At 38.3% G+C, this 10,230-nt stretch overlaps 1 pseudogene; it reads right to left on the minus strand.

Annotated features, from left to right (window-relative positions):
• Nucleotides 1-1,677: 1,677 nt before the first annotated feature.
• On the minus strand, nucleotides 1,678-2,595 carry LOC100437894 (large ribosomal subunit protein eL8-like; annotated as a pseudogene).
• Nucleotides 2,596-10,230: the final 7,635 nt, after the last annotated feature.

Consider the following 10,230-nt stretch of genomic DNA (forward strand, 5'->3'; position numbering starts at 1 on the left):
ACTCTGAAATATTGCCAAACAGCATTCATATGTAAGACATTAGAATAATAATGACAATTATTGCTTGTAGTAACTGATGTCTGAGAGGGCATCAACCTGGTATGGTAGCAGGCGACACAGAAGGAGAAGAGACCATGAACATACAACGAACTCATCCCTTTTCTGCTCAAGGAACCCAAGTAATTACAAAACTTCAGCATATGTTTTGCATTATACATGTGGCTCTGTCAAAAATGATGGAGTGGTGTCACTTTATGTCTCTTTGAACTAAATGAGAGACAGAGATGAGAAGTAAGTAGGCAAGAGACTGTATTTGATTTTATCTTTCTGCTTAACCTGTGTTTTCAATTTATAAACCAATTGGATACAAAATACTTATTACAGAACATGACTGTTTCCTTTTATATTAGAGGAGTTGATCAACAGAGTGGTTTCTTGTGGTTATTAGAATCTTTGTTCAAATAAAGCCAAGTAAGAAAAATGGGTTGGGCCTCATCTGTCAGAGGGCAGAGGTAAGAAATAAGTAGACAAAGCACAGTATCAGAATGCATTTGACTGCAAGAAATAGAAAAGTCATCTGTACAGGCCTAAACAAATGAGCTTCATATTTCTTACATAACAAGAAGTCTGGAGGTAGGCAGTTGCCTGAGTCAGTTCAGTAATCTAATGATTTCAGGGCCAGCGTCTTCATCATTTTCCTGGCCAGAATATAGCTATTGTGGCTCCAGTCACCATGTCCATGTTCAGGACAAGAAGGAAGACAGGTAGAGACATTCTACTTGTGGAATCTTGTCTTTTCATTAGGAAGAGAGCCTTCACTAGTGGACTTTCCCTTTGTCTCCTTGGCCAGGATTCAGTCATGTGCCCACTCATTGGCCAATCCCTGAGGAAAGAAAAGGAAATTACTATGACTGATTTAGACCAATTTCAGCTCATTCCTTGTTGTTGAGGTAGGGGTCTACCCTTCCTGAAATCAAGGGATCTCTTTCAAAAATCTGAATACAAATTGGAGTTTTGTTACCAGGGAAGAAGAAAGAAACATTTCTTGTTTAGTCTAGGCACAGTGTCTGCCTATGTGCCAATGGATCAAAAAGTGGCTGCACACCCAGATTCAGGGTGGGGAGACTCCTGAAAACTTAGTACAAAAAGATTCACAGAACTCTGCACATTAAACTAGAAGGTTGTCCCTGGCTAATCTCGTACTCCAGTATCTCCATTGCAGAGTCTTATGTGGTTCTTTCTTTCTCACTGCAAACTAAAGATGAAGGATTCTTTTGGGAGGCTGAGGTGGGTAGATCACTTGAGGCCAGGAGTTCGAGACCAGCCTGACCAACATGGTGAAACTCCATCACTACTAAAAATATAAAAATTAGCCGGGCATGGTGACAGGTGCCTGTAATCCCAGCTGAGGCAGAAGAATCACTGTAATCCCAGCTGAGGCAGAAGAATCAGTTGAACCTTGGGGGTAGAGTTTGCAGTGAACTGGGATCATGCCACTGCACTCCAGCTTGGGTGACAGAGCAAGACTCCATCTCAAAAAAAAAAAAAAAAAAAAAAAAAGGATTCTTCAGCCAGTGCATAGCCCACTGCAATGAGTGGTCTCCTGCCCTTTTTCTTTTTCTTAAAATTTATATTATTTTAATTATTTTTATGTACAGAAAACTCAACAGTGTGCACTTAACCCAGTTTGGTGGCAAGTTCTTTAGTCTTTGCCTTTTCAAGCTTGGCAATGTGAGCCACAGACTTGGGACCCAGGACATTGCCTCCCCAGTGACGGCAGATCTCATTGTATCTGTTGTTGTAGTTGGTCCTGATAGCTTCCACCAGCTTAGCCAAAGCTTCTTTGTCTTCCGAGTTCACCTGTGTGAAGGCGACAGTGATCCAGGTCTTCCTGTGGACTACACGTCCCAGTCTTGCCTTCCTCTTGATAATGCAGGGGAAGAGACCCCCATTTTATGACACAAGGCAGGCAGGAAGACAACAAGCTTGATGGGATCCACATCATGTACAGTCACCACCAGTTGAGCCTTCTTGCTCTCCACCAAGGTGGTGACAGTGTTAACTCCTGCTTGAAGGACAAGTGGTCTCCTAGTGGGGATGTCCCCTTTGCTGCAAGCTTTCTTCTCAGCCCGGACCAACAGCCTCTGCTTCTTCTCTTGCTTTGTCTTTCTCTTGTTTGGTCTGTAGTTGTGGGCCAGCTTAAGCAACTGAGTAGCTGTTTGGTGGTGCAGGGCCTGGGTGAACTGGTTAATTGCAGGGTGCACTTTCAGCCGCTTACAGAGGATGACTGTCTGCCACTGCAACCTGATATAGTGGGACCATTTCATGAAGCAAGTGAGGTCTCTTTTGGGCTGGATGTCCTGTCCAATGCCAAAATTCTTAGGCCTTTTCTCAAACAGGGGATTCACCACTTTCTTAACCTCCTGCTTCATCATGACAGCAGGGGCCGGAGCCACCTTATTCCCCTTGGCCTTCTTTCTTTTCGGTATCTTGGGCACTCCTGCCCTTTTTCATTCTTTCTCAGCTGCCAGAGCCTCTTAAGGACCTAAGGAAAAAAATAGCTAACATTTTTTGGGCTCTTACTGTGTGCTGGGCGCTGTGCCGAGCACTTGGATACTATTAGTTTCATCCTTATTTTATACTTGAGAAACTGTAAGTTTACCTTCTTAGCCTGGGGTCACAATCACTCAGGAACTGTGGACTGCTCTGTTTCCCTGGTTAGGAGCTACCAGTCTACTATTTGGTTCTTCCATTTTCAATAAGCTCAGTTTCTGCCTCCCTATCACTTTATAGTGTTTCTCAGAGTATTCTGGAAAGGCTACCGTGTAAGTATAAGCTGACCAGTCATACTATTAAGTGGCAAGGCCAATTCTTGACTTTCAGAGTCTGTGCTCTGAAAAACTGTGTTTAGCTATCTAATCTCCCCAAAGAGAAGGATAGTAAAATGGAGATTGAGAGGGCTAATCTAAATATCCAGCGCTTGGCGTTAAACCTTACAGACTGCAATAGACAGCAAATGTAAATTTAACAAGGGCTTTCTGAAGATATAATGCCTGAAATTTAATGCTAATAGGAGAGTTTTCATATTCTGAGGAATTTTTGTGGGGCAGCTCTCTGGGGGACAAGCATACAGCTTGTCCAATAAAAGCCTTTCAGGCGATTTCCTTCAATAAAAGTCACATTAGCTCTCAAAGAAATGATAATATAGGTGATTATTCATTTTTCAAACATCTCCTTGAACTTATCAGAACTGTGCCTTTACAGAGGAATAGGAATGGGAATCTCATGTTAGATGGAAACCCTGTTTCTTACAGGTGACATAAAATGAAACACACATATTTGAACATCATTTTTTGAAAACCTTATTTTGTTTCTTGAATGTTTTTGTTGAAGCTGAAAAGCTTTTTCTGAGCAGTAAGTGACCTTGACAAAAACTGGCTTTGCTCTACAGATATTTTAAAGTTATAACGGTCAGATGGACACACCTGAATGATAGTATTTTCACACCCAATTCTCTGCTGTTTATTTTAACGTGCGTAACTTGCTTGCATTAGCTTGTGCTGATGCTAACTGACAGTGGAGCATCCTGCAGTGATTTTTTTATGGCAGTCTTCATACAAAAGTACTTTATGGTATGGTTTGAGCCAAGTTTGTACACTAAAAACTAAAAGGACAGTTAATGGGTGCAGCACACCAACATGGCACATGTATATATATGTAACAAACCTGCACGTTGTGCACATGTACCCTAAAACTTAAAGTATAATAATAAAAAAAAACTAAAAGGACCGTTATTTTTTCAAGATTGAACTGGAGGAAGACTCCAGGGCACTGCCCTTCCAATGCCAAGCAGTAAACCCATCTACACTCTGTCATCATTATATGTAAACATTATTTAATGAGTGCTTTCATGGAAAATCGCATAAAGAATGTGGAAGAATTCTTTTTTCCTTTTATGTTTTCACAGAATGTAAGGGCATAGGAGGTTTTGCCAGCTCAAATATGGTCTTGTTTTTGCTGGCTTATTGATTTAGGAATGAAAAAATAACCTGGTTTGAGGTGTGGATTTCTAAGCATTTGTTCTTTTGTTGAAATACCATTCTTATTTCATGATGTTCAAGTACTTTGACAGCTTCTTGTTAATGAGGGTACTGGAATGAGGTGGGGTAGGGGTCAGCAGCATATCAGAGGGTATATTTGCCCTTTCTATACAATCTCAAAGTAGACTCTTGTTCTCAGATTAATTTTCTTTATAGAGGAGGAAATACATTTGAATTTCCCACAATATAGTTAAAGAACTTCTGTTTCATATGCAAATTATAGCATAGAACTTAAAATAAAAATTTCCATTTGTATGCTTATGCATCGAAGTATGCAAAGACTGGTTCAATAGCTAACAGAACTAACAATAAATGCCTTTTTCAAAGGGTTACCCATTGGAGCTAGGGTATTAAAATAATTGTGTTTTACCGCCAAGTATCTGAGCTTGCCTAAACATGCTACACTAGCTGTGAATCATTTTAGTAATAATGATGTATAGCAGAAAATTGTAATATATATAAGGAACTTTAAGGGATTTTTTCCTCGAAATGCTCTCTAATGTAATACATTGGCCTACAGCATAGCCAATATTATCAGAAAGGTAACAAAAGAAGAGAGGCAATGTATATTCTTTCACAGGAAGCTAGCCACTCAAACAGTAAAATAGGTTCATGTTTTAATGTTGGTGATTGCTGGTTAGGATGTTTACTTCTGGAGAGAATCTTCAGATTGTCTCTGGTACAAGAACAGAGATCTATAAACTGGTTGAATTTAAATCACACGTTAAAACTCCTTCATTCTCTGAAAATGTTCTAAAATTGGGTTGTGGTAATAGTTATACAATTCCTATCCCATTATGTACAGAAAGAACATTTAAATCACTCATTCAAAAAATGAAATGAAAAATTGCGATCAAGAAAATTCTCTCAGTATCATGAGACATATTATGAACCAACATCTGCCTCTTTTTCATGTCCAACAGTTTCTTTGTGGGAATCCAAATGAGAGCAAAGAGCATGTTGGTACCAGACACCTTGAAAGATAATTATTGGACTATTTTGGATACTCTTAGTTAAGCTCTGTTTATAACATTTTAGGAATTATCCAATAAAAATAAATACCCCCCACTTAGCAAAATACAGATTGGACATATTGGAAAGATTATCCATTATTTAGTGCTAGGAGATGTGTGGATGGCATATTCCTCCTCTCTTCTTGAAGCCATTTCCCTCTGCTTTGTTCAGTCCAACCTCTGCCCAAGTCGCATTCCCCTACCCCCTACTGGTGTCACACCATGCTTTCCCTCTCTTTTTGGCTCTCTCTCTTCAGCCAGTTTTCCCTCTAACCCTCAAGATGCCAAATATTCTTTGCTGCCTTCTCCTAGCTTGAACTATTTGCTAGGGAGTTCTCCTCCGTATGGTAAAAATAAGGACATCTCACTCTTCAGGGCCACAATATCTCTATTTTATGAGAGGCTAACTGTAATTTTGGTGTGATATAGTTTCTGGACCTATTCCCAGCTTTGATCTTTACCATGAATAACTTCTTTTGAACATGTGTGACAACTTGATTCTCAAAACAACAACCCTGAGAAGTGGTTATGATTGTTATTCCCATCTTAGCCCTGGGGAAACTGAGATCTGGATATATCATATAACTTTCCCAAGGCCACACAAACTAAGACATAGCCAGGATCCAAGCCAAAAGGTTTGATACAGAATCCATTCTCCATACTATTACTCTATGCTACCTCTTTGAAATAACATTTATGGACTCCCTACTATGGGCTGTCATTGTACTAAGTAACTTAATACAATCTCTCATTTAATTGTTAAAACTGCCCTATAATATTAATATCAATATTTTTGGTCAGTTTTTTTTTGTTTAAAGTGAAGCTAAAATACTAGTAACCCCATGTTGCCTCAGTACTTCATCATGTCTGTATTATAACACATTATATTTAATAACATTGTATTCCTCAACTAGAAAGTAAGCTCACTGAGAATTTGCCTTACTCACCTTTGCATTCCAAGTACAAAGTATGCTGTCTGGCACCTAGTAGGCATTCATAAAATATTTGAGGAATGAATACATGCTTCCTTAATATGGTAAATGAGACAGTGTATGATAGTGCCATCCAAACTTCATTGTTATGCAAATGCTATATATGATTAATAATAATCACCCATCTAACTATGCTTAATAGGAAGTAAGATACTCTCCTTTACTGGGTGAGATCTGCATTTTTTTTTTTTTTTTTCATGGTTACTAACTTTTATTGTTAGAAAATAATTTCTTTAAATTTTCTGTCTTCAAATGTTCTAGATAAAATTTCAAAAATGTACATACATGAGAGAAGAACCTTTTTAATGAACATTTTAATGGCATATTCAAGCTGGCTTCTAACTAAAAACTCATGGCTGAGAAACTGTGACACCAAATAAACAACAGAGGAAAAGACTGAAATGTCAACATTTAGTAAAAAAGATGAGAGGAGACATATCAAATTTATTCACTATCTCCTCAGTGAAGTTGGCCTGGAGGCATATCATTATACACAAGACTTGAAATAATCACTCAATTTTACAATCCATACATTAAAGAAACTTGAGTTAAATAAGGGAAATATATTGAGATTATAGCTCAGAGTGGTAAATCTTTTCAGAATTCTTACAAATGATTTACTAGAAAACTTCTCATCTGACAGACAAACTTACAGCATGAGACTTGGAGAGGGGCAGGTAGGTAACTTAAGTGACCCCAAGTGTAGATATTGTCCTATGGAACATCATAGTACATGCAGAACACTATGGTATCTACAAGTTACCAAACTCCTTAATAAATACTTCTTCGTTTAAAGTGGTTCCTATGGCCTTTTGTTGATTCAATCAAAAACGTATTTTATTATTTTGAATCCTGACATTGAGAAAGCTACTCAATTTCTCTAAACGAAGTTTTCTCATTCAGAAAATATAAAAATTTTAATGATATGTACTCCTAAGATTGTTATAAGGATGAGGTAACTCAATATTTGCAATGTGCTTAGAACAATGCTGGCACACTGTTTTGCTGCATGTGTATGAGCAATACTCACAGGAACACATTCATTTTCTGGCATCCTATTGACTTCACCATTGTCTTTCTTTTTTTTTTTTTTTTTTTTCTTTTTTTTTCTTTTATTATTATTATTATTATTATTATACTTTAGGTTTTATGGTACATGTGCGCAATGTGCAGGTAAGTTACATATGTATACATGTGCCATGCTGGTGTGCTGCACCCACCAACTCGTCATCTAGCATTAGGTATATCTCCCAATGCTATCCCTCCCCCCTCCCCCCACCCCACAACAGTCCCCAGAGTGTGATGTTCCCCTTCCTGTGTCCATCTGTTCTCATTGTTCAATTCCCACCTATGAGTGAGAATATGCGGTGTTTGGTTTTTTGTTCTTGCGATAGTTTACTGAGAATGATGATTTCCAATTTCATCCATGTCCCTACAAAGGACGTGAACTCATCATTTTTTATGGCTGCATAGTATTCCATGGTGTATATGTGCCACATTTTCTTAATCCAGTCTATCATTGTTGGACATTTGGGTTGGTTCCAAGTCTTTGCTATTGTGAATAATGCCGCAATAAACATACGTGTGCATGTGTCTTTATAGCAGCATGATTTATAGTCCTTTGGGTATATACCCAGTAATGGGATGGCTGGGTCAAATGGAATTTCTAGTTCTAGATCCCTGAGGAATCGCCACACTGACTTCCACAAGGGTTGAACTAGTTTACAGTCCCACCAACAGTGTAAAAGTGTTCCTATGTCTCCACATCCTCTCCAGCACCTGTTGTTTCCTGACTTTTTAATGATTGCCATTCTAACTGGTGTGAGATGGTATCTCATTGTGGTTTTGATTTGCATTTCTCTGATGGCCAGTGATGGTGAGCATTTTTTCATGTGTTTTTTGGCTGCATAAATGTCTTCTTTTGAGAAGTGTCTGTTCATGTCCTTCGCCCACTTTTTGATGGGGTTGTTTGTTTTTTTCTTGTAAATTTGTTGGAGTTCATTGTAGATTCTGGATATTAGCCCTTTGTCAGATGAGTAGGTTGTGAAAATTTTCTCCCATTTTGTAGGTTGCCTGTTCACTCTGATGGTAGTTTCTTTTGCTGTGCAGAAGCTCTTGAGTTTAATTAGATCCCATTTGTCAATTTTGGCTTTTGTTGCCATTGCTTTTGGTGTTTTAGACATGAAGTCCTTGCCCATGCCTATGTCCTGAATGGTAATGCCTAGGTTTTCTTCTAGGGTTTTTATGGTTTTAGGTCTAACATTTAAGTCTTTAATCCATCTTGAATTGATTTTTGTATAAGGTGTAAGGAAGGGATCCAGTTTCAGCTTTCTACATATGGCTAGCCAGTTTTCCCAGCACCATTTATTAAATAGGGAATCCTTTCCCCATTTCTTGTTTTTGTCAGGTTTGTCAAAGATCAGATACTTGTAGATATGTGGCATTATTTCTGACGGCTCTGTTCTGTTCCATTGATCTATATCTCTGTTTTGGTACCAGTACCATGCTGTTTTGGTTACTGTAGCCTTGTAGTATAGTTTGAAGTCAGGTAGTGTGATGCCTCCAGCTTTGTTCTTTTGGCTTAGGATTGACTTGGCGATGCGGGCTCTTTTTTGGTTCCATATGAACTTTAAAGTAGTTTTTTCCAATTCTGTGAAGAAAGTCATTGGTAGCTTGATGGGGATGGCATTGAATCTGTAAATTACCTTGGGAAGGATGGCCATTTTCATGATATTGATTCTTCCTACCCATGAGCATGGAATGTTCTTCCATTTGTTTGTATCCTCTTTTATTTCCTTGAGCAGTGGTTTGTAGTTCTCCTTGAAGAGGTCTTTCACATCCCTTGTAAGTTGGATTCCTAGGTATTTTATTCTCTTTGAAGCAATTGTGAATGGGAGTTCACTCATGATTTGGCTCTCTGTTTGTCTGTTATTGATGTATAAGAATGCTTGTGATTTTTGCACATTGATTTTGTATCCTGAGACTTTGCTGAAGTTGCTTATCAGCTTAAGGAGATTTTGGGCTGAGACAATGGGGTTTTCTAGATATACTATCATGTCATCTGCAAACAGGGACAATTTGATTTCCTCTTTTCCTAATTGAATACCCTTGATTTCCTTCTCCTGCCTAATTGCCCTGGCCAGAACTTCCAACACTATGTTGAATAGAAGTGGTGAGAGAGGACATCCCTGTCTTGTGCCAGTTTTCAAAGGGAATGCTTCCAGTTTTTGCCCATTCAGTATGATATTGGCTGTGGGTTTGTCATAAATAGCTCTTATTATTTTGAGATACGTCCCATCAATTCCTAATTTATTGAGAGTTTTTAGCATGAAGGGTTGTTGAATTTTGTCAAAGGCCTTTTCTGCATCTATTGAGATAATCATGTGGTTTTTGTCTTTGGTTCTGTTTATATGCTGGATTACATTTATTGATTTGCGTATATTGAACCAGCCTTGCATCCCAGGGATGAAGCCCACTTGATCATGGTGGATAAGCTTTTTGATGTGCTGCTGGATTCTGTTTGCCAGTATTTTATTGAGGATTTTTGCATCAATGTTCATCAAGGATATTGGTCTAAAATTCTCTTTTTTTGTTGTGTCTCTGCCAGGCTTTGGTATCAGGATGATGCTGGCCTCATAAAATGAGTTAGGGAGGATTCCCTCTTTTTCTATTGATTGGAATAGTTTCAGAAGGAATGGTACCAGCTCCTCCTTGTACCTCTGGTAGAATTCGGCTGTGAATCCATCTGGACCTGGACTTTTTTTGGTTGGTAAGCTATTGATTATTGCCACAATTTCAGCTCCTGTTATTGGTCTATTCAGAGATTCAACTTCTTCCTGGTTTAGTCTTGGGAGGGTGTATGTGTTGAGGAATTTATCCATTTCTTCTAGATTTTCTAGTTTATTTGCATAGAGGTGTTTGTAATATTCTCTGATGGTAGTTTGTATTTCTGTGTGATCGGTGGTGATATCCCCTTTATCATTTTTTATTGCATCTATTTGATTCTTCTCTCTTTTCTTCTTTATTAGTCTTGCTAGCAGTCTATCAATTTTGTTGATCCTTTCAAAAAACCAGCTCCTGGATTCATTTATTTTTTGAAGGGTTTTTTGTGTCTCTATTTCCTTC

Source organism: Pongo abelii, chromosome 6, assembly GCF_028885655.2.
Source record: "Pongo abelii isolate AG06213 chromosome 6, NHGRI_mPonAbe1-v2.0_pri, whole genome shotgun sequence".
Taxonomy (NCBI): Eukaryota; Metazoa; Chordata; class Mammalia; order Primates; family Hominidae; genus Pongo; species Pongo abelii.